This window comes from Delphinapterus leucas, chromosome 1 (genome assembly GCF_059928025.1).
Source record: "Delphinapterus leucas isolate spDelLeu-1000000601 "Yukka" chromosome 1, BTC_Dleu_Yukka2, whole genome shotgun sequence".
Taxonomy (NCBI): Eukaryota; Metazoa; Chordata; class Mammalia; order Artiodactyla; family Monodontidae; genus Delphinapterus; species Delphinapterus leucas.
Genome location: NC_143129.1, coordinates 152,220,287 through 152,243,983, shown reverse-complemented (window position 1 = coordinate 152,243,983; position 23,697 = coordinate 152,220,287). Strand labels below are relative to the sequence as shown.

Genomic DNA, 23,697 nt, shown 5'->3' with positions numbered 1-23,697 from the left:
ATGTAACAAGGCCCCGGGTGCTGCAGGGGTGGTGCAGCTGCCGGATGGCCTGGGGGAGCTGAGCCGGCAGGGGAAGCCAGGGTTCAGTGAGGGGGGCGGTGTGGGGAAGGGAACGGCGGGGGAAAAGGGGGAAGGACGCGGGGAGTTTGCTGATGAGGAGGGCTAGTTCCAGAGGCCCCTGGGAGACGGTGAAGAGTGTTAGAGGGCGGATGACCTTGGGGTTACTCTGTAGGTTGTGACTCCACATCCAGCCCTGGGTGACCCTGGGTGCTCAGACTCAACATTACGAACCACAGACCCATCTCCTTCCCACCAAATCTGCTTCTGACTTCCCAGTCTTGAGGGTGCGGCCACCAGTCTCCTGTTCATTGGTGACTGGCAGCCTGAGATGTGACAGACTGCTCCCCTCTCCTCCTCTGATACAGAGGACTGGGCCCAAACAGACAAGAGTAGAAGGGCTCCCAAATCAAGTACCTCCGGCTCTACTGCTGCACATCTTCCCCGTCTTTCCTGCCCCTCCTCCAGGAGTTTACCTCCATCCCCTCACCCCACCCCACCCCACAGATTCCTTCTCTGCACACGAGATACCCTGCTGGTAGGGAGCTCCTAGTCCAATGAGGAAATGAGAAATGAGTCTGGAAGGGAGACCAGTAGACTGGGGGGGCTGGAATCCCAGGGGCAGCAGTGCGGCCTTGCTTTGGGAATCAGGAATGAAAGTCTAGGTGGGCTGGTGGGGGCAGGGGTGAGTGCTATGCCTGCCTGCCTCAGTCCTCACTTCCTTACATCATGTCCCCTGGGACGGATGCCTTCTGAGCTCTGCCTGCCCCCTCCCCCCGGTGTCCCTTCCTTTCTTCTCTGCCTGAGCCCCAGACACCCGCAGAGTGAGCTGCTAACTCTGGGCGGCCGTGGGCTGTTCAGTCCTTCTCCCTGTGACCTATGAGCCATGTTAAGGGCGTTGGCGATTATCCCTCAAGCCACAGGCAACCCCATCCAGAACTGGTGCGGGTCAGATTAGGGTGCTGGTGGGGTGTCTGATGGGTGGGATGGGGGAGGAGGACGTGAAGGAGGTGCGATCAGAGCCTGGTCACCTGCCCACCTGCAGTCTTGGGCTCCTTTTCAGGCTAGTTTCTGCCAAAGCCCCTTCTTCTGCAGGGCCTGAGGAACAGGGGACTTTGTCCAGATAGGGGATAGGTCCAGATGGCAGTAAGAACTGGCTGGGAGGAGGTTGGGTTCTGTCAACACCTGGGACCGTGGCTCCTGCCCCGTTGGAGAACAGGCGTGGGAGTGTGCTCTGGCTGTGTAGCTGACAAATAAGTAGGCAGCACTCCTGAGGAAGCAGATGGTGCATCCACACGACGCCTGTGGCGGCTTGGCTGTCTTACTCGCTGGTGGTGCAGCAGGCTCCAGCCCTGAGCAATGATCCCAGGGCGCAGAAGCGCGGAGAGGGGGCGCTGCAGCAGATGGCAGCCCTGGCACAACGTCTCTGGCAGCAGGTGAGCGGACATTGACCCCTGAGGTCCCCAGCACTCAGTCCCAGTAGTGGGTCCCACCTCAGGACAGGGCCCCTCCTGTTGCCCCATCTTCTTCAGAAGACAGGGAGCAACCCCCCACTCAGCTCCCCATCCTGGCTCCTTGTGTCCCTGTCAGTTCCTCCTCCATCTGTGTCCTTTGAGCCCCTTGAGGTCAGGGGCGGTGTATTTTCTCTTTCTCCCAGTGCCGAGCACAGGGCTCACCAGCATTGTGGGTGTTTACGTGGGCTATTTGTTGAAATAAAATAAACTTATGGAGGTGATTGGAGGTAGGAGGCCAGGGCCCTTTCAGCCCCTGAGCACCCCCAGACCCCACTGGCACAGGACCCTGCTCTACACATTCTGCCTCTCACTCCCCCTCCCCACCGCCAGCACAGGGCTCTGCAAATGTTTGCTGAGCACATGACAGGTGCAAAGCACATGGGGTCACTGGAGATGGGGTCCTCCCAGGAAGCTATGTTTCTTAAAAGGGGGCTTGGACAGCTTGGCTGGGGATAGTGCAAGGCACTGAGGCAAGTCGCTGTGGCTGGGCTGGGCCTCGCAGTGAAGCGGTTTAGCTGCGGGTAAGTCAGCAAAGCCTTCCCGGAGCGGCAGAGGGAGTGGGGAAAGGAGAGGCACGGAGACAACTCTACACCATGCCTGCGGTTTGCCGTGTGGCCTGCAGGATGTGACAGTCCCTTTCTGGGCCTTGGGCTCCTCAGCTGACCCAGGAGGGGTGGGCTGGTGATGTCTTGGGTGACAGTGGCGGACTCCCTCGGGGAGCCCGGGGAGCGGGGGTTGGGGTAGTGCCTGAGGTGCTGTCCCTGTGCTCTGGAGTTCCTGAGTGTCCTCTGCTGTCCCCTGGACGGTGATTGATGGCCCAGGCAGCTTCTCTGCCCGAGCTGCTGCAGTTCCTGAGAATGTGTATTAATATTAATTGGGGCTAATTAGTTGGATAAATCAATCTGCCCCCAGAGAGCAGCTGCCCCTCCCTGGTTGATGAGGAGGAAACCTGGGCTAATGGGGTTGCTGCGGCGAATCCGTGTGATGGAGAAGATTCCTGTGTGCGTGGGGAGGTCGCATCTGTGTGCATTGGTGAGTTTAGGTTCCTTTACTGCAAACACCAGGGTCTGCTTGTGTGTGCCTCCTGCTGGCGTTTTACTGTGTGCTGGATGGGTGTGTGTCTGGCTGTACGCTGCTTGGGTTTGGTTACGGGCCTTGGTGTATGTGCCTGGCTGGGTGTGTACGTGTTACTGATTGGCGTGTATTCATCTAGGTATGTACGGCTGGCTTGGGTCTGCATGTTTGGCTGAGTGTGTACACATGGTGTCGTGTGTCTGATGTGTGAGGAAGTCTGAGTCTGGGTGTGTCTGGGCATCTGGTTGGCGTATGTGTGGGTGTCTGGGATAGGTAGTTATTGGCTGGGTACCTGGAGGGGCTTGTCTGATTGGCTGGAGGAGTGTAAAGGGTTTGGGGTGAGGTTACCCATGGTGTCTCCAGCCTTCCCTCAAGGCCTCTTGGCTCTCAGCACCTTATTCTCTTCCCAACATAGCTACACATGTCTGTCCTGGGCACCTTCCCAATCAGGCCACTCCTCTGCCAGGGTTACCCTCAAGGCCTCAGATGACCAGCTTTCTGACCCAGGCAGGTGGGAGGTTGAAACACAGGTCAAACCCTCACAGGATTCAAACAAATCCAATTCATTGCCATTTAGGAATATTTCACAAAGGATTCCCCTGGGTCTTGCCTCTGCTGGACCCTGGGGACAGATTCATTATACAGATGAATCTAACATCTGACCCAGGTTTGCCTTAAAGAGGCTCCTGGTCTGGGTGGGGTGTGATGGAAACAGAGCTGTGCAGACCACGAGGGGAGGCAGCTCAGCTGAGGGTGGAGAAAGCCAGATGCCCAGGGAGCTGTGGGGTTCAGCAGGAGGGGTGATTTCTTCTGTCTGGAGAGGGCTGGTGGGGAAGGCTTCACAGAGAGGTGGTGTTGGAACTAAGCCTTGCAGGACGTGTAGGAGTTTTCCAAAATGAGGAAGGAACAGGAAAGGCAGTACCAGAGAGAGAAAAGCCTGAGATAAGGCAGTGTTTCTATAGAATACTTAGAAAATAATATTTGTAGGGTCCACTGGCTGAAGGTTGCTGCCTAGGAGGCTCTGGTCACCTCAGGTTGAGGGGTTTTATGACATTAAACATATTTAACAACCACTTTGGAAATATGAATAATAAATCAATCTACTAAAAACTTCAAAATATATTTTCTTTGATTTTCAAACCACACGTGGAGGCAGGACCAACTGAGCGTGGAGAAGGCCCGACGTCCCTGGACCTGTGGGGCTTGGCAGGACGGGGTGATCTCTTCTACACTACTGGGCGGGCCAAAAAGTGCCTTCAGTTTTTTAAGTAAAAATAAAAGCCACATTTTTCATTTTCACCAGGAACTTTATTGAACGACGTATTCACCCTTTTGTTCCACTACCTTCTGCCATTTTTCAGGCAACTTCATAATTCCATCTTCCCAAAACTTTTTATCTTTTTGAGCAAAGAACTGTTCCAGGTGCCTTTTACAGTCTTCCAGGGAATTGAAATTTCTTCCACTAAGAGAATTTTGTGAAGACCAAAATAAATGGAAATCCGAAGGTGCAATGTCTGGTGAATATGGCGGATGAATCAGAACTTCCCAGCCAAGTTGTAACAGTTTTTGCCTGGTCATCAAAGAAACATGCGGTCTTGGGCTTCCCTGATGGCGCAGTGGTTAAGAATCCGCCGGCCAAAGCAGGGGACACGGGTTCGAGCCCTGGTCTGGGAAGATCCCACGTTGCCGTGGAGCAACTAAGCCCGAGCGCCACAACTACTGAGCCTGCGTGCCACAACTCCTGAAGCCCATGTGCCTAGAGCCCGTGCTCCGCAGCAAGAGAAGCCACAGTGAGAAGCCCACGCACCGCAACAAAGAGGAGCCCCCACTCACCACAACTAGAGAAAGTCTGCACACAGCAACGAAGACCCAACGCAGCCAAAAATAAATAAATAAAATAATAAATTTATGTTTTAAAAAAAGAAACATGCGGGGCTTCCCTGGTGGCGCAGTGGTTGAGAGTCCGCCTGCCGATGCAGGGGACATGGGTTCGTGCCCCGGTCCGGGAAGATCCCACATGCCGCGGAGCGGCTGGGCCCATGAGCCATGGCCGCTGAGCCTGCGCGTCTGGAGCCTGTGCTCCACAGTGGGAGAGGCCACAACAGTGAGAGGCCCGCGTAATGCAAAAAAGGAAAAAAACAAAAAACAAACAAAAAACAAAAAAAGAAACATGCGGTCTTGCGTTATCCTGATGGAAGATTATGCGTTTTCTGTTGACTAATTCTGGATGCTTTTCGTCGAGTGCTGCTTTCAGTTGGTCTAATTGGGAGCGGTACTTGGTGGAATTAACCGTTTGGTTTTCCGGAAGGAGCTCACAATAGAGGACACCCTTCCAATCCCACCATATACACAACATCACCTTCTTTGGCTGAAGACTGGCCTTTGGTGTAATTGTTGATGGTTCACTTTGCTTGCCCCATGATCTCTTCTGTTCCACATTATTGTACAGTATACACTTTTCATTGCCCGTCACAATTCGTTTTAAAAACGGAACACTTTCATGACGTTTCAATAGAGACTTGCATGTGGAAATATGGTCAAGAAAGGTTTTTTCGCTTAACTTATGTCAACCCAAACATCAAAGCAATGAACATAACCAAGCTGGTGCAAATGACTTTCAACTCTTGATTTGGATATTTTGAGTATGTCAGCTATCTCTCACGTGGTATAACGTTGATTGTTCTCAATTATTGTTTTGATTTGATCACTATCAACTTCAACTGGTCTGCCCGACTATGGAGCATCGTCCAGCGAGGAATCTCCAGTACTAGACTTTGCAAACCACTTTGACACGTTCGATCAGTCACAGCACCTTCTCCATACACTGCACAAATCTTTTTGTGCGTTTTTACCTTTCTTGAAAAAATAAAACATAATATTGTGGAAAATGTTGCTTTTTTTCTTCCGTCTTCAATATTAAAATGGCTACACAGGGCTTCCCTGGTGGCGCAGTGGTTGAGAGTCCGCCTGCCGATGCAGGGGACGCGGGTTCGTGCCCCGGTCTGGGAAGATCCCGCATGCCGCGGAGCGGCTAGGCCCGTGAGCCATGGCCGCTGAGCCTGCGCATCCGGAGCCTGTGCTCCGCAACGGGAGAGGCCACAACAGTGAGAGGCCCGCGTACCGCAAAAAAAAAAAAATGGCTACATAAAAATTCACCAATTTTGGTAGATCTTTTTTTAAATGCAGGGTGATATGACAGCTGTCACATACAATCTAACAAAATTGTTTCAAATGAAGTTAAAGACAACTAAGTGCTACCAGAGCCATCTTACGGAAAAAAACGAACGAACAATTTGGCCCACCCAGTATATGCTAAAATGGCTTAAAAGCAATATAAGTTGAGGCTCAATTCTTTCATCAGATTATTCTAATAATTTCCAAATAATTTGTTGATGTTTAGAAAATTTGTGGGGATTGTCTGATGTGGTTGTCATCTTTTGAAGATGTCCCTATCTTTCAAAGCTCTCTCAATAAACTGAGTCATTAGGTGACTTGCAGTCTCATTAAGTAGAGACTTTCTCTCAACACCAATGCATCCATTCTCGGGCTGAGTCTAGCTCAGCTTCTGCTGAAACAGTAGCAGTGACACTCACAATTCCTAGGTCTTCTAATGCCCTCCGAGATTTTAATATATTCACGCATCTCTGTTGTCAACTAAGTCATAAAACTGTTATTAGAATGTCATATAAATTACATCGAACCTGATCTTACAGGCCTTGGGAGAACCTGTGTAACACGGTGGTTAAGAGTGTGGTAGTTAAGAGAGTGCTGGGCTGCCTGTGTTCGAATCCTGACTCTGATGCTTACATTTAAAATCATTTCTCTGTGCCTTAACCTCCTCATCTCTACAATGGGGTGATGATTATAATTATAGTACACAAGTAAGTTAATAAATGTTTACAGTGGGTATACAGCAAGCACTATCTAAGTGATAGTTCTCATTTTAGCAATAAAACTAATGTCCTTGCTGAGTGGGCTTTTAGTGAGTTTCAGTGAATTTATTCTAATAGATTTGTTCCATTCATCAGGGCTGGTGAAAAGCTTCCTCGGGCCCTTGAAAGCCCCCCACCCCAGCACTGGCAGAGGAGCAGTCCCAGCAGAGGCCTGCAGGGCCCCCATTTGTGTCTCCTGGCCTGCTCTCCCCACCTCTCCCCAGCTTCCGGAGAGGCTGCCATTTTCACCAGTGGCCACGCAAGGACAGCTGCAGGGGAACACTAGCCTCAGGGGTCCGGATGGACGCCGGGCACTTGCCCTCAGGGTGTCACCAGGGGTGCCACCTCCCCAGGTAGCTATGTGGGAATCGGGGTTGGCGTTCAGTCTTGATGGAGTGCCCGTGGACCGGCGAGTGCTGGGTGGTCCCTGGTGGGGCTGGTGGGGCTCCTCAGGACTGGGGAGAGAAAGGCAAGGGATGAGCACAGGCTGGCCCTCCATGGCCCCTGAGGGAGTCAGAGGCTGTGCCTAGAGGAGCCCTTTACTTGCTGGGCTGTGAAGAGAGGATGCAATCCCAGGGGAGGGGCTAGGGCAGTTGGGACAGTGCAATGCTCAGGGCAGTGGCTCTTTGCTAGGTGACTCAGAAGGATTTCAATATTTTTTAGGCACGGAGGGTGCAGCTGTTGAGGTGCATTCTAGCCAAATGCTCGCTCTGTCCAGGGTGATGCATATCTGGGCCCTCCTGAAAGTCCTTGTGTTACTGACTAGGGTTCTTGGCCTTCCCCAGTCAATAGAAATCGACTAGAGGCCAGACAAGAAATGCAGGCAAGGCTTTATTGGGGCCCCTGCTGCAGTGGGGGAGAGAGAACAAACAACAGGTTCCCTTGCTTTCTCGCTCCCTGAAGGGGGGCAAGCTTTTTCTAATATGGGGTGAGGGTAGGGGTGTGTCCAGGGGTCAGGCCAGAGGGGTGGCTTAGGTGTTTTGCCCACCCCTTAGGTGGTGCCGTGTGCAGGGGGCATGCGCAGTGCCCTGCTTTTGCTCCCGGCACCCTGCTTTTGCTCCAGGTTCTGCAAAAGTGGCAGTTGGGTTTTTGGTCTCTTTGTATCTTTTGGGTCCAAATTTTGCCCCAACTATGCATGTATGCAGTCATTTTTAGTCCCATACAGTTTCTTTGTATTTTGTTGCTGGAGGAGAGGTGTGTCCAGGTGCAAGCACTGCAGCGCAGCAGCAAAGGGGCCCAGGTCCCAGCCTGTCTCACTTGTGGCAAACAGGCTGGGGAGCTCTGAGCTGAGGCACGGAGATGGCAACATGGCACAGTGAGTAGAAGGATTGGGCAGCAGTATACGGGAGGGGAATAGGCAAGAAGAGGCTGGTGAGATGGGCCCACCAGGACCCAGGCAGAGAAAGGGCCTAGGGCAGTGCCTGGCACCCAGGAAGTGCTTCATCAGAAAAGCTCCCCTCCCGAGAGCCATTAGAGGGTAGCGGTGAAGCTACAGATGACTTGGGCTTAAGTGTCCCCACCTTTACGACCTGGGGCAAGAAAGTTAACCTCTGTGTCCCAGTTGCCTTCATTGGTGAAACGGAAATGATAATAAAAGCACCCATTTAAGGGTTTTGGTGAAGATTTAACAGGCAGAGTGCTTGACGTGTTCCTAGTGCTGGGTAAGTACTGGGTAATTGCGAATATTGGTGTATCTATGTGTGAACACGTTATATGTTTATGGTGAAAGTCTTTAAACCATCCTGAAGAGAATGGTGCTGCAACTTTATTCTGAGGGCAACTGGGACCTGTAGTCAGATTTGGGTTTTATAAGGTCTGGAAAGGATCACCCAGGCTGTAGTGAAGAGGCTGAGCTGGAGGGGTAGAGTCTTGAGGCAGGGAGGCCAGTGAGGAGGCTGTAAGAAAACTGAGAGACAGAGAAGGTTCTAGGCAGGAAGGAGTCCGAGGTGGGAGATTTGAAGGAGGCAGGACCACCTATTGGCATTGTGTGTGGATAAGAGAATGGTCACTGGGGCTGCACAGGCCGGCGTGAATCCAGGTCCTTGGGTAAACAGCTCTCTGTGCTTCAGTGTCTTCTGCTGTAAAATGAGAAAATACCATGACCTACCTCCTAGGGTTGCTGTGAGGAGTAATATGAGCTATTATATGTAAAACGCTTGGAATGGGGCCTGGCACGTATGAAGTGTTGTAACACATCTATCTTACGTGTGATTGTGTTAGCATTTGTCAATCCATGGTCAGAACTGGGGTCTGTCACTATTATGACATAGTGTGAGTGTGTTTCGTGTTTGGTAACTGCAATCATTGCTGCTTTTGTTGTGGTCATCCATTTACAATGCTTGGTGTCTTGTAGAAATAAAATACAGTGTGTGTGTGTGTGTGTGAAAAGAAAAAAAGAAAAAAGAACTTGGGTCTGAGGATCCAGGGTGATCTTGAGGTTCACTGCATTGGTGACACAAGTAGCATCAGTTGGGAATCTCATGAAGAACAGGTTTGACAGAAGAATGATGAGTCCTGGATGACTGTGGGTCCGTGGGTGGGTAAATGGGTCTGAGGCCTGGTGGGAGGTGGGCCTGGACTGGAGAAATGGGGAGATCTGGGCACTGTGGGGCCCATGTGGCCACTGAGGTTGCCCAGGGAAGGTGGACACGTAAGGAGAGAGGAGGGCCAGAGGAGACTGAGCGGGAATTGCTGGAGAACAGGGGAAAGTCAGGGGAGTTGAGGGCAGGGAGAGTTTCCAGAAGGAAGGTGTCTCAGAGTCAGACGCTGCAGAGGAGAGTAAGGTGAGGATAGGAAGAATCCAAGAAGCCTGGGAGCCCCCAACCTCCCAAGAAAACCCCTTTGTCTCCCCTGCTCCCTTCCAGGACCAAGAAAGCTCCACCCAACCAACACTCCAGCTTGCCAGCGGCAGGGTCTCAGCTGGGACCGTGGAGGGCAAAGGGAGACAGCTTCGCCTTCTTGAGTGCCCGCTATGTGCTAGGTCCTTGTCACGTCACCCTTGCCCCTGACCGGAGTCCTGAGGGCTGATTCAGGCCCTCCCTCACACCCTGAAGGGCTGAGTTTAGAGCGGCTGGGGAGCTTGTCTGTGCTCACCTGCATGGCTGACTCCTCATTGACTTCCGGTCCTTTCCTCTCTGAGGAGACCTAGGCCACGGGAGGGGAGCTGAACAGTGCTGTGGTCAAGGATGGCTCCCAGCTCTCCTGCCACCCACGCTGGACCTTGCCCTTCCCCAGGGTCAGACCAGCAGGGGTGGGAGGACTGGAGAAGAAGGAAAGGAGGGATGCCAGGCTGAGTCCTGAAGGCAAACCTCACAGAGCTGAGCCTCACTTTCCGTAACCCCTGTGTCCCAAGATGTGCCTGTAGAGTCACTCCCACTCCCCTGGTGTCTCTGCTGGATAGCGGTACGAGGAGGGAGGCAGGCCTTCTCTGTGCCGGGCCCTGGGCTGGACTCTGGGGAGGCAGGCACAGAAGAGGACACCTGTGTCCCTGTAGGGCTTTCGTGACAGCCGGGAGGCAGACCAGGAGATGCCTTTAATGCTAAGGATGGGCACAGGGACACGTGGTGAGCGCACTGTGTCCACTGGAGCACGTGGGCGTGATGTTGAGTGTGGGGGGCCCTGAGTGGAGCAGTACGACATCTGCCCACCCCCCAACTCCATGGGAGCCAGAGCTCGACCCCAAGCCCATTCTTGGAGCTTCCCCAGGAGAAGCTGGCCCAGAAGCTGCGGGCTGACAAGCTGAGTCTGGAGAGCATCCTCTGTAGCTACTTGGGGGGCGGGGGGGGCGCGGGGGGGGGAGGTCGGGGTCAGGGCCCAACCCCGGGGCTCTGGGTGGAGTGGGGGATGTCACCCGTCGTTGTTCTGCTTAGAGAAGTTGTGGGACAGGTGTGACCCTGTGGCGCTGCAGCCAGCTTGGGAGGTGACTCGTGCCACAGTCATCTGTCACTTCTGCTCTGAGTCAGGGTGGGCAGAGGGGATGGGGTGACTCAGTGCCCTGTGCCTGGCCGCCCCCTGAGCCCCCCTCTGGTCTCCCTCAGCGCTGCTCAGGCACTGAAAGTGCACCAGGAGGTGAACTGCCTGACAGATGTCCTGGGGGAATGTAAGGAACAACGGCAGGCATTGAAGAAGGTAAAGAAGAGACAGCGAGGCCTTCTCTGCGGGGTCCCACCAGCCTCAAGGCTACCTATGACTGCGTGGTGAGCCCTGGGGGTACACGTGCATGTATACACATGAGCATCTGAGTGTGTGACATTGGGCAAGTTACTTAATCGAGGCTGTACAGTTAGAAAGTGGCCAACTGGGAAACCGAACCAGTGGTCGGGCTCCCAAACCCCATCTCTTAACCACCATGCTGTGCTCTTCTACCACCTGTGAATCCTTCTAAGCGTGCAGCACTTGAGTCTCAGAGGGCAAGAGAATGCATGTGAGTGCGAGCGGAGTGGGGATGAGAGTCTGTCCGCTGGCTGATTCCACCCTGACCCCCAGGGGCTGGAGCTCATGTCACTTCCCTGCAGGGCCATGACTCGACGTGTGGCCTGGTCCAGTTCCTGGAGAAGCCGGTGGCCAAGGGTGGGGTCATTGTGAAAGGGCTCAAGGCCCGGGCAGCTATTCCCTTCGTTAAGACCAACATCCCCCAGACACTGCTCAGTTCTCTGCAACAGGCAGGCCGGGGCCGGGGCTGGGCCCAGGACGAAGAAGCAGCTGAGAGCCCAGACTCAGGGCTGAGGGTGAGGTGAGGGCCGGTCACGCAGACCTTGGGACCAAGGTTCTTGGGTAAGTCTTCTCTGCCCTCTGAGCCTCAACTTCCTCATCTGACAACGTGTGGGTGGACTCCATGCTCCCTAAGGGCCCTCAGGTACAAAGGTTCTGGAAAGTTACATCTCTGTTTCTATTCCAGCTTCTCTCTAATTGTTCTTATTCTCTATTCTCCTCCCCTCCCCTGCACCCCACTCAGCTGTTGGTGTATCTATTTCTACCTGTTTTTGGAACCTGTTCCCAGTTCTGATAGCAGAGCTGTGGGCTCCTTGATCCTTATTTGAGGAGTCGTGGTTGGTGACTCTTGCAGCAGCAGCCCCTCACCTCAGCTGAAGGGACACCAGGAGGTTTCCAGCACCCCGGGTGGAGCTCACCAGCCCTGGGGGTGACTCTGAGGGAGGCCGGCCTCTCTGTGGGCGGGCCAGTCTTCTCCAGTTAAACCTTCCCCTCCCAGCCCCTTTTCTTCTGCTTCCCTCAGCTTTGATTGCAGCAACCCCATCCATGCACAGATTCAACACTTTGAACTTAAAGAAGACACCTGGGGGCTCCTCAGGGGGTGAGGGAGCTCTCCTGGCAGGAGGGAGTTCCATCCTGGGCATGGGTACCAACACTGGTGGCAGTGTCTGCCCTCCAGCCAGCTTTAGTGGTGTCTGTTCAGAGGTGCCTGCCTCCGAACCACAGGATACTGCCTCAGGTACTCGGTGGTGGGTTCCTCCAGCCCAGCCTGGAGGAACTAGGGGTCTGGTCCGCACATCAACTCTCATTAGCTCAGTACTAGGGGAAGTGGGTCAAGGTAGGAGGGCTTCAAATAACTCCTGCCTCAGCCACAGCTAAACACACCGTGTTTGGTATATGGGTGGCAGTGGAATAGACTGTCCACTCATTCATTACTTCATTAATTCATTCGTCTGTATATGCATCCATCTACCTACCCTTCCCCTTACTCATACATCAACCCATCCATTTATCCATCTATAACAATTCCTCATCCATTCATCCACCCATGCAGTCATCATCCCAGTCTCTATCCATCAAGCAATTTCACCATTCATCTGCCATTTAATTTATTGGGCAAAGACAGACACTGTACTAGGTACTTGGGATGCATCAGTGAACAAAATGGACAAATATCCCAGCCCTTGAAGAACTTACACACATCCTTCCTTCCATTCATTCATTCATTCATTCATTCATCCATTCACCCATTTATCTCTCCATCCATCCACTCAACTGGTCATCAATCAATCCATATGTGCCTCCATTCATCCATCCACCCACCCACCTCTCCATACGTATTTCCATTAATCTTTCCATCTATCGTGCATTCATCCGTACATCTAGCCACCCCTCCGCCTATCCTTCAACCCCACTCTGAGTACCTACATTGTGCGGGCCCTGTAATGGGGACCCAGGACACTCTCAGACCTATAGCCCCTGTTGTGCTCTCAGACGTCCGGATGGCTTAGTCAGCAACTGATCGAGGCTCTGAGAGAGCCTCAAATCCAGGATGAAGCTGACGTTTTCTTCGACAGAGATTTATTAAAAGTCTAGATTTTAAACTTTCAGAGGCAGGTCAAAGGCAGGGAAGGCTTCCTGGAGGAGGCAGTGTTTGAGCTTGGATTTTTAAAATTAATTAATTAATTTATTTATTTTTGGCTGCATTGGGTCTTCGTTGCTGCACGCGGGCTTTCCCCAGCTGCGAAGAGCGTGGGCCATTCTTTGTTGCTGGGCGCAGGCTCCTCATGGCAGTGGCCTCTCCCGTTGCGGAGCACAGGCCCTAGGCGCATGGGCTTCAGTAGTTGTGGTGCATGGGCTTCAGTAGTTGTGGCACATGGGCTCAGTAGCTGTGGCTCATGGAGTCCAGAGCACAGGCTCAGCAGCTGTGGTGCACGGGCTTAGTTGCTCCGCAGCACGTGGGATCCTCCTGGACCAGGGATTGAACCCATGTCCACTGCATTGGCAGGCGGATTCTTAACCACTGAGCCACCAGGGAAGTCGCTTGAGCTTGGTTTTGAAGGATGGACATGCAGAGCTGGAGAGGCATCTAGAAGGCTGTAATTCTGTAAGCAGCCTATTTTGCCTGGAGCAATATGGGTGTGTGGAAAGACTAGAAGGGGAAGTTATGGAAGGAGTTGATAGTTTAGAGCCTTGAAGGGCAGTCAAAGAGCTCAGATTTATGCTGCGGGCAGTAGAAAGTCATGGGAGGGTTTGAAATAGCTCCCATTCTTGTGTGCTGGGTCCCGGGGGAGTGCACTGGCTGGGTGCTCAAGCCTCTTTGGCACCCAAGTCCTTCCCTTCAGGTGCTGAGCTGGGCTCTGGGTGGGTGGGGTTTTGCAGGTACTCCGGAGTTGCCTCTGCTGTCGAGGGGAGGAAATCAGGTGAGGTCTTGTCCGCCTCTGGCCACATCCATTCAAAGACAAACCTGCCTGCCTTTCTCCAAGGACATTTCACTTGTCCTGTATCTCAGACAGACTGGCCCCACTGGTGATCAAGGAATCTGGGAGAAGGTTCTGCGTGGCTCCCTAGTCCAGTGACTCTTGCCCCACTGAGAGGTGCTTTAACCTCTCCTAGCAGTCTCTTCATGTTCTGCCCCAGATGAGGGTCTCCTTTCAGGCACTAGAGTCGCTTTAGCCAGTCTGCCGACTCCACCCGTCCTCAACCCCTGACCCAGGTTGGCCCCAGGGCCTCTTCCTTTTGCCCTGATCATGGCCCTGGGTCCCACCCTCCGAGGCCAGGCAGTGGGGGTCCCCAGAGCAGAAAGGATGCGGTGTATCTGCCTCCCTCCGTCCCCTCTGTGCAGTGACCACAGCGGCTGGCCCCGTGGCCCGGGACGTGAAGAGCCTGGTGCTGTGCCTGCGAGCGCTGCTGATTGAAGACGTGCACCCGCTGCACCCCACCGTGCCCCCCCTGCCCTTCAGGGAGGAGGTGAGCCAGGTGGGGGGCAGGCCTGGAGGGCTCCCTCCCCCCGCCCCTCATTCCTCATTGGCGGGTCTTCTGTCTGACCATCCCCTGTGAAGCCCTCCTTTCTCAGCCCAGGGTGCAGTGAGCAGGAAGCCCACATGCTCAGTCAGTCTGCTGGATGCCCGCTGCTTTGGCTTCTCTGCCGCCCTGAGCCGTAGAAGATATCACCCCCAGAGAGGGAGGGACTCCAGCATCATATACCCAACACACACACAGCGTACTCAGCAAGTGTGGTTTAGAGAGCCTGGTATCGAGTGAAGCTGGGCCTTTAGGCCTCTAGGTAACCCTGGCCAAGTCACGTCTCTTCTCTAGGCCTCAGTCTCCACACTGGTATAATGAAGAGGTTGGACCAGAAGACTGATGGGGTGGAGGTGGGAGCAGGGTGGGCCCCACCCTGTGAGGAAGGCATCCCCCTTCGGTGGTGGGGACTCTGGGGCTCACGCCTATGATTCCCATAGCCAGGGGTTTCTGTTGCCTCCATCAAATGGCTGTAAGGAGCGCTGTGTCCTCAAAATCCCCCCTCCCCCACCTCCCACACCCGGTGGCTCCTCCCTGCCCTGCCTCCCCTTTGAGAATTGCCCGGCCAGTCTCTTCACCCCCGTGAGCCTCAGGTTTCTACCACACCGGGTGGCTGTGCAGGTTAAGTGAGCTCACAGTAAAGCACTTGGCAAGGGGCAGGGTCACAGCTAAATAGGCATCTCGAATTCTGTCTCATCTCTGTGTGGGCTGAGGGAATGGGCATGGCACGAGGCTTCTCACGCCCTGCTGCGGGGCTGAGGTGGATGGAGGTGAGGGGTGAGGTGGTACCCTCTCTCTAAATCCTGAGGGATACAGAGAGAACACAGGGCAGAGCAGGACGAGCTCCAGGCCCTGACTCGGCCTGTGTCTCCCCAGGCCATCCCCTTCGCTACCGCCGTGCCGTGTATGCCTTCTTACACCTGTAGGGCGGGGGTCCGTTTGCTGAGGGAGGGGCCACTCTTCTGGAGAAGGTGTACATCTGCTGGGGCTCAGATATGCGGCAGGGTGGAAATGGGGAGGGGGCTGGTGGCAGCTTGAGCCCTAGGAGGGGAGCTGCGGGCCTGGGCTGGTGGGATGCCTCTGGCTAATTGTGTGACCTTATGCAGCGAGTCACCCACTCAGGCCCCGTCTTCAGGATGCACACATTCCAGGGGTGGTGCTGGTGGGAGCAGAGTGTTTCTTTGGGTCTGACCTCCTTCCGTGGCTTATCTACCGAGGGGAAGCTGGGCGGTGGGAGCCAGCTGGTGGCTGAAGGCTGTAACTGACCAGCTCTGTGTCTGTGGTTCCTCAGTAAGGGGGACATTGTGGACCCCAACATGAAGGACATGGTCAGCCAGCTCTGCCTGCCAGACCCACTCAAGTGTTTCTTGGCCTGGATCCTGAAGTACACAGTGAGTGTGGGCCCAGAGCGGGAGGGACTCAGGGGGGAAGGGGCCCAGAGAGGACAGGGGCTCAGAAAGGGGAGGGGCTCCCAGGGGGATGAGGTCGGGTCAGAGAGGAAGAGGAGGCCCGGATAATATGGTGGTTCAGAGAAGGGCTCAACAGGAGAGGAACTGAAAGAGGGGGGATGGGGCCAAAAGAGAGGAGTGCTCTCAGAGAGGGGAGGGGCTTCAGAGAGGCTCAGCGAGGGGGAGTGTCAGTGAGAGGGAAGGGGATTTAGAGCGGGTGGGACCTAGAGGGGGCCCAGGGCTTGGTGCGGTGGTCAGGGGCTTAGGGACGAGCAGAGCAGAGTTGCTCTTCCTGGACCCCCGTCCCGGGCAGGCTGGTGTTGCCCTGTGGTTTCTGAAGTCCGTCTCCCCCTCTCTCCCCACCTCTGGGAGCCCCGGACTGGCCAGAATTTGGAAGAGATTCGTGGAGTGGGGTGAGTAGTCGAGTCTCCTCAGGTCCAGCTCACAAGGGTTTTCCATGGGGATTGGATGAGGGTCACGTGGCTGGTGGGGGGGCTTGTCTGCTGGGGACAGGGCTGTTTAGACTTTGGGATCTAATTAGGGTTTTAGAGTCATGCCTGACATGGGGTTAGATTTAGACTTTTGAGTGTGGCTGGGACCGGGGCTGGGGTTAGATTTGGAGTTGAGCTCTGAGTGCGTGCTAGAATTGGGTTAAGCTGGGATAAAGGCTGGGCCTGAGTTGAGGTTAGGTTTGGGTTTGGGTTGGGGTTAAGGTTGGAACTGTGGTGGGGATGTGGCTGGGAGAGGAGGCTGGTTTGGGCTTGGCCTTGCTGTTGGGCTTGGCCTGGTGCGCTTGGAGTTGAGGTGCTGTTTGGAATCGGGGCTGGAGCAGCCTGAGGGCTGACCTGGGGCCTCGCAGTTTAGGGGAGGGAACCTGTGGTTTTGAGGGGGACTGTGGGTCCCTTTGGCCGGTGGTGGTGGTAGGGCTCTGATCAGGGGATGTGTACTCTTGGGAACATTGGACAGGCAAGGTGTCTTGGCCAGGGGACAAGATACAGGGTGATTCCCTGTAGCGGCTGCCAGCTGATACGCAGCCGGCATTGAGGCCAGACCCTGCCTCCTGGGTGTCTTGTCCCCATTTGTATGAAAAGGAGTCCTCCCATGCTGACCTTTGGACTTCTCAGTCTTCCCCATTCCCCAAGGACACCCAAGGACACCCAAGAAACTGTGAGAGCAGCACACAGCGGTGGAGGTGATGCATGCCTGGGGAGGCCTTGAGGGACTGCCGGAACAGGGGCAGCAGGCACCTGAGTGATGACAGGAGTAGCCCAACAGGAGGTAGATCTCTGTCTTGGCCGGCAGGGCATGCCCAGCTGCACTAGGATGGTGACCTAGGAGGTTAATGTAGTCTGCCTCCCTGGGGCCAGGTTGATGCATTGTCCCCAAATCACTGTAGCTTCAGTCTCCCCTTCCCATCCCTTCGCCTTGGCCCCTGGGAAGACCCTGACATCCCCCCGTCCTGCCCCCATCTCAGTCTGCATCTCACAGCCTGGAAATTCTTCCTGGTGTTTAAGCTGACTCGGCCTGGCAACACCTGACCTTGTCCTGAAAACACTGACCTCTGCCAGTCTTACCCTCCTGCCCACCACTATCCCTGCAGGAATATCAGCAAGAGTTCATAGCCAAGTGGATGTCCCTGGACCTGGACATGTTGCTGGCACCAGCTCTGGAGACCCTGCCTACTATATCGGCTATCCTGCCATGGCATCAAGTGAGAGGGCACTGAGTCTTGGCGGGGGTGGGGTGGGTGAGACTAGGAGTCCAGGACCTTTGAGTCCTGCCACAGCCTCTGTGGCCTTGACCTCTGATGCTATTCACTATTTTAAAATTTTTCTTAAGTTGAGAAAAAATTCAGATTACATAAATTCACCATTTAAAGCGTACAACTCAGTGGGTTTTAGTATATTCAGAATGTCATGCAACCACCACCACTATCTAGTTCCAGAACATTTTCATCGTCCTGAAAAGAAACCCTGTACCTGTTAGCACTCACTCCCAATTTCCATTCACTTTTTTTTTTCTGTTTTCTTTTGGCCGCGTCCTGCAGCTTGTGGGGTCTTGATTCCCAGACCAGGGATCGAACCCGTGGCCTCTGCAGTGGAAGCGTGGAGTCCTAACCACTGGACCACCAGGGAATTCCCTCCATTCACTTTTTAAATGAACTTTATTGGAGTATAATTTACATGCAATAAAATTCACCAATTTTGAGTAACTTGATGAATTTTAACAAATGTACATACACATGTATAACCACCACCATAATCAAAATATAGACTATTTCCATCATCCTCCAAATTTCCCTCATGTCCTGTTGCAATTCACCCCACCCCTACCTCCAGCAACCACTGGTCTGCCTTCTGTCACTACGGTTTTGCCTCTTCTAGGACTTCATATAAATGGAATCATGAGGTATGAGGCTTGGGGGTCTGACTTCTTTCTCTTAGCATATCCATTCACTCTTTTTCTAAAAAAATATTACATTTAAAATATTTATATATTTAGGCTGTGCTGGGTCTTAGTTGAAGCACATGGGTGGGATCTTCCTTGCGGCATGCGGGATCTTTAGTTGCGGCATGCGGGATCTTTAGTTGCGGCATGCGGGATCTTTTAGTTGCAGCATGCAGACTTCTTAGTTGCGGCATGCATGTGGGATCTAGTTCCCCGACCAGGGATCGAACCCGGGCCCCCTGCATTGGGAACGCAGAGTCTCACCCACTGGACCACCAGGGAAATCCTCAAATGTTACGTTTTTATTTATTTTTTGGCCCCATGGCATTTGGGATCTTAGTTTCCTGACCAGGGATTGAACCCGCGCCCCTTGCAGTGGAAGCGCAGAGTCTTAACCACTGGACTGCCAGGGAAGTCCCCCCCATTCACTCTTAACATGCTTTCTGCTGCCTCACTTACAAAGGCGGCCTCAGCCCAGGCCACCTGCAAATGCAAGCCTCAGCACAGGGCAGCAACCCATCCCCAGCGCAGGTGCAGGTCTCAGAGGTGATACCATGCAGAATGCAAACCCACCTCAAGCCTGGAGTCCTCTCCTCTGGGTTCCCCCACGTGGCTGCCCAAAGGCACACCCCACATCTGGCTCTGCTCTAGTGCCCTCTGTCCACCTCACTGCTGCTTTGATGCTCACTCCCTGCACACAGGTGGCTGCTGGGAGGAGCTGCCTTTTCAACTCAGGATTGCACTGCGCACTCCAGCCCTCTTGGAGCCCCATGTACTTGAGGGCATGGCTGAATCCTCTGCCGCCCACTAGCTGTGTACCTGTGTACCTGCCTGCCACCTCGGTTTCCCATTTGTACATGCGGGATAGTAATCCGCATCTCACGGGGTGGAGAGGAGTCAAGGACTCAGCAACAGAGAGGGGAGCACAGTGCCTGGCACTTGAGTAAGGCTTTGCAGAGCGGATTCTTTTTTTAAAAATTTTTATTGGAGTACAGTTGATTTCAATGTTGTGTTAGTTTCAGGTGTACAGCAAAGTGAATCAGTTATATATAATAACAATCAGTTATATATATATCCACTCTTAGATTCTTTTCCCATATAGGCTATTACAGAGTATTGAATAGAGTTCTCTGTGCTATACAGCAGGTTCTTATTAGTTATCTATTTTATATATAGTAGTGTGTATATGTCAATCTCGATCTCCCAGTTTATCCCTGACCCCCCATCCCCTGGTGACTATAAGTTTGTTTTCTACATTTGTGACTGTACTTCTGTTTTGTAGATAAGTTCATTTGTATCCTTTTTTTTTTTAAGATTCCACATATAAATGATATCATATGATGTCTTTCTGTATCTGACTTACCTCACTCAGTATGAAAGTCTCTAGGTCCATCCATGTTGCTACAAATGGCATTATTTCATTCTTTTTATGGCTGAGTAATATTCCATTGTATATATGTACCACATCTTCTTTATCCATTCCCCTGTTGATGGACACTTAGGTTGCTTCCATGTCCTGGCTATTGTAAATAGTGCTGCAATGAACAATGGGGTGCGTGTATCTTTTTGAATTATGGTTTTCTCAGGGTATATGCCCAGTAGTGGGATTGCTGGGTCGTATGGTAATTCTATTTTTAGTTTTTTAAGGAACCTCCATACTGTTCTCCACAGTGGCTGTATCAATTTACATTCTCACCAACAGTGCAAGAGGGTTCCCTTTTCTCCACACCCTCTCCAGCATTTACTGTTTGTAGATTTTTTGATGATGGCTCTTCGGACTGGTGTGAGGTGCTACCTCATTGTAGTTTTGATTTGTATTTCTCTAATAATTAGTGATGTTGGGCATCTTTTCATGTGCGTTTTGGCCATGTGTGCAGAGTGGATTCTGATTTTCTCCTTCCCTCCACTGTGGGGAGCAGGAGATAGCGGTCAGGCTGACCCCCTGCACTGAACTGGCTATTACAAGCAGAGGGCTGCAGTTCCAAGAAGGACCCTGAGGGAGTGCTCACCCACATACTTTCCCCCTGAGTCTTTTCTGAGCAGATAATTTTTTGGGCTTACCTGGATCTTCCTACAGGTAGATCTTCCTACCTGGCCCTGTACAACATCCTGAATTTCCCTGCCGGTGTGGTGCCCGTCACCACCGTGATGCTACAGGATGAGGAGGAACTGGCCTTCTACAGGGGCTACTACAGAGATCGTTCCGAAAAAGATTTCCAAGAGGTCAGTTTCCCTCTCTGCCTCTCTCCCTGTTGGGGTGGGGCCGTTCATTCCTGGTGTTTAACCTTTATGACTTCGGATGCAGTTTCGCTCCATCCCTGACACACTATTTGACCTCCAAGTCAACCTCTGTCCTTGTCAGGGGAGAATACTTTGCAAAAGCAGTGGTTTCCTTAACACTTCTGTAGGGAAAGTCGATCCCAGAGGCAGGGTAGGCGGAGCAGGGCGAAGGTCCCTGGTTAGGAGCTTACTCTGTAACTGAACTGGACACTGACCCTCTCTGGGCCTCAGTTTCTTCCCCAGGGAAACGGGATTTAAAACATCTACCTTGCGGGATTGTGCTAAAGTTTAAATGGAAAAAGAGTGAAGCAATTAACATAATGCCTTGTATGTAGGAAGTGTTCAATAAATGCTACTATTACTAATTCAGAGAGGGCTTCACAAAGGAAATATTTCTATGGACCTATTTAATTCATGGTTTAAAATAACAACCCTGACTTGGGTGAGAGAGAGGAAGAGAGAGAGGGAAAGAGAGAGACTGGCTCTGAAAAGTATGCATGTGTCTGAGTCAGACATTAAGTAACTTATTTTTTCTGGAAATTGATTTTAGTGCTAGAGTTACCCAGTGGAACTGCTGACCTGAATTCTGAGAAGATAACAATAATGATACTATCTAATGTGTTTTGAGCTCTTACTCTGTTCCAAGAGCTGTTTAAAAGTGCTGTATATATATTAAATCATTAAATCCCATAACTGTCCTGTGAGGTTTTGCAAATGAGGAAATGGAAGCACAGACAAGTTAAGGGACTTGACCAAAGCCACACACCCAGCTGAAGTGAAGGAGCCAGGACTTGAAGCCGTGTGACCTGGCTCCAGAGACAAAGGCAAATAAGGGCTTATATGATATTGTCATAAAGCAATGAAAACATGTTTGAATGCCTGCGACTATGCTTGGATTTCATGGCAGGGACTCAGGCTCAGCCCCTATGTTCCTGGGCCTGTGTTTGGGGTCAAGGCACCCCTTTCATTGCAGAAGTGTAATGAGACTCTGGGTCAGGGGTTTGCACATTCTTCTTTCCTTTGCTGAGAACACTGGGGTGGATTTTATATTTTATATATATTTTATATTTCATCCTTATAGTCAGCTCTCTACATAGGGAGCAAGTTTTATATCTTAACCCTGGAGAATTGTAGCCAAAGCAGAACTGTTTTCCCAGGTTCTGCTGAGAGCTGAGGAAGCCTGGAAATCTAAGATCCAGGACATCTCTACCTTAATATAGACTGGGGGTGAGATATTTGGATTAATGCACACCTGAAGGTGGTGAGGAAGGCTGGACAAGGGGTCTGTGAGCAGGAAGCAGGCTCTGAGTACACAGACCCTCTCTCTATGCAGGTGGTGAGAGGATCTGTGGGGCTTTCGGTGGCTGTGCAGGGCACCGCTTTGCCACGAGAAGAGGAACTGTGTCTCCAGTTCATGAAGGAGGTGGAGGCCTTGGTCAAGAAGCACAGGGAATCCAAGTGACAAGACACTCCTTCTCCTGGAGGCCTTTCTACATCCTCACTTAAGTCTGCTCTCGATGTCCCTTCCTTCTCATGAATACCAGATCTGCCTCATTTCTCCTCCTCCTGGAAGCCCACCAGAGTTTTTCTTTGTTATCCCTCTGTGTGTCTGCTCAATACAGACACCCCAGATTATCCCAAGATAGGGAGCAGGATGAAGTGCTTAATAAACGTTTTGACTGGCCAGCCTCGTGATCTCTGGTCTAGGTGGGGAGGTGGGGCTGTAGCCTCCGGGTTCTCTTCTGCCTCCAGCTGCTCTCCTCCAGCTCAGTCCCCAAGATGCTGTCCCACATTGCAGCAGAGGGGAAGGAGCCCCAAACTGAGGGGTTGGAGACCTGGGTCCAAGTCTTGGCTCTGCTACTGGCTTGCTGTGCAATGCTAGGCAAGTTACTTCCCCTCTCTGGACCTCAGTTTTCTCATCTACAGATTGAGGGGGTTAGATTTGATGAGGTACATGGTACCTGCCACTACTTGACTATTAGTGAGCTGTGATTCCTAGGCACTTCTTTGATCAAGAACTTGCCATGGCTCCCACTGCTTTCTAGAGAAAGTTACATAGAGCAAGGCCAAGGGAGTGAAGCAGAGTCAGAACAGACCCTGTGTTGGGACTTAAACCCTGCTCACAGTCCAGCTGCTAATTAAAAAAAAAAAAAAATTATTTATTTTATTTATTTTTTTTGGCTGCATTGGGTCTTCGTTGCTGTGCATGGGCTTTCTCTAGTTGCGGGGAGCAGGGGCTACTCTTAGTTGTGTTGCGGGGGCTTCTCATTGTGGTGGCTTCTCTTGCTGTGGAGCACAGGCTCTAGGCACGTGGGCTCCAGTAGTTGTGGCACATGGGCTCAGTAGTTGTGGCACACGGGCTTAGGTGCTCCGCGGCGTGTGGGATCTTCCCAGATGAGGGCTCGAACCTGTGTCCCTTGCATCGGCAGGCAGATTCTTAGCGACTGCACCACCAGGGAAGTCCCCCAGCTGCTGATTTTTTTGGCCTGACACCCAGCACCTCCTGAGGGCCTCCACAGCCTCCTATGGCATGGCTCCACCATAGCACAGCCTCTCCCCATTCCCTCAAATGGGAGCCTTCTTGCCAGCACAAAGGGTGCTTCTGCCTCTGTTCATACTGTTCTCTTTACATAAACATCACCACGGTTTTCTCTGCCCTTCAAGCCCTGTTTCAAATGCCACTTCCTCCAGGAAGCCTTATTTGAGCCCTCCAACTTCCCCATGATCTTCCCTCCACCTGAACTCTCTTGAGGTTCTCCCCCATCAAAACTTCCCCTTCCTCTATCCCGTTCCTCTTTGTAGCCCTAGTTCCAATCAATCTGGCAAACTAATGAACTCATTCCTCCCTGTGTTTGATAGCCCAGATTTCCTGGAGATAATATATATATTTTTTGGTTGCATTGGGTCTCCGTTGCTGCGTGGTGTGCGGGCTTCTCACTGCGGTGGCTTCTAGTTGTGGCACGCAGGCTCAGTAGTTGTGGCGCACAGACTCAGTTGCTCCGCGGCATGTGGGATCTTCCCGGACCAGGGCTCGAACCTGTGTCCCCCTGCATTGTCAGGCGGATTCTTAACCACTGCGCAACCAGGGAAGCCCAGGAGATAATATCTTAATGCAGATGAATGGAATTCATCTATCCATCCATCCATCCATCTGTCCTACATTTGCTGAGTACCTCCTCTGAACACAAATGATGGGATTTTAGGCAGAAA

General features: G+C 52.4%; 1 pseudogene; it reads left to right on the top strand.

Annotated features, from left to right (window-relative positions):
* Nucleotides 1-943: 943 nt before the first annotated feature.
* On the top strand, nt 944-22,398 carry LOC111175416 (fatty-acid amide hydrolase 1-like; annotated as a pseudogene).
* Nucleotides 22,399-23,697: the final 1,299 nt, after the last annotated feature.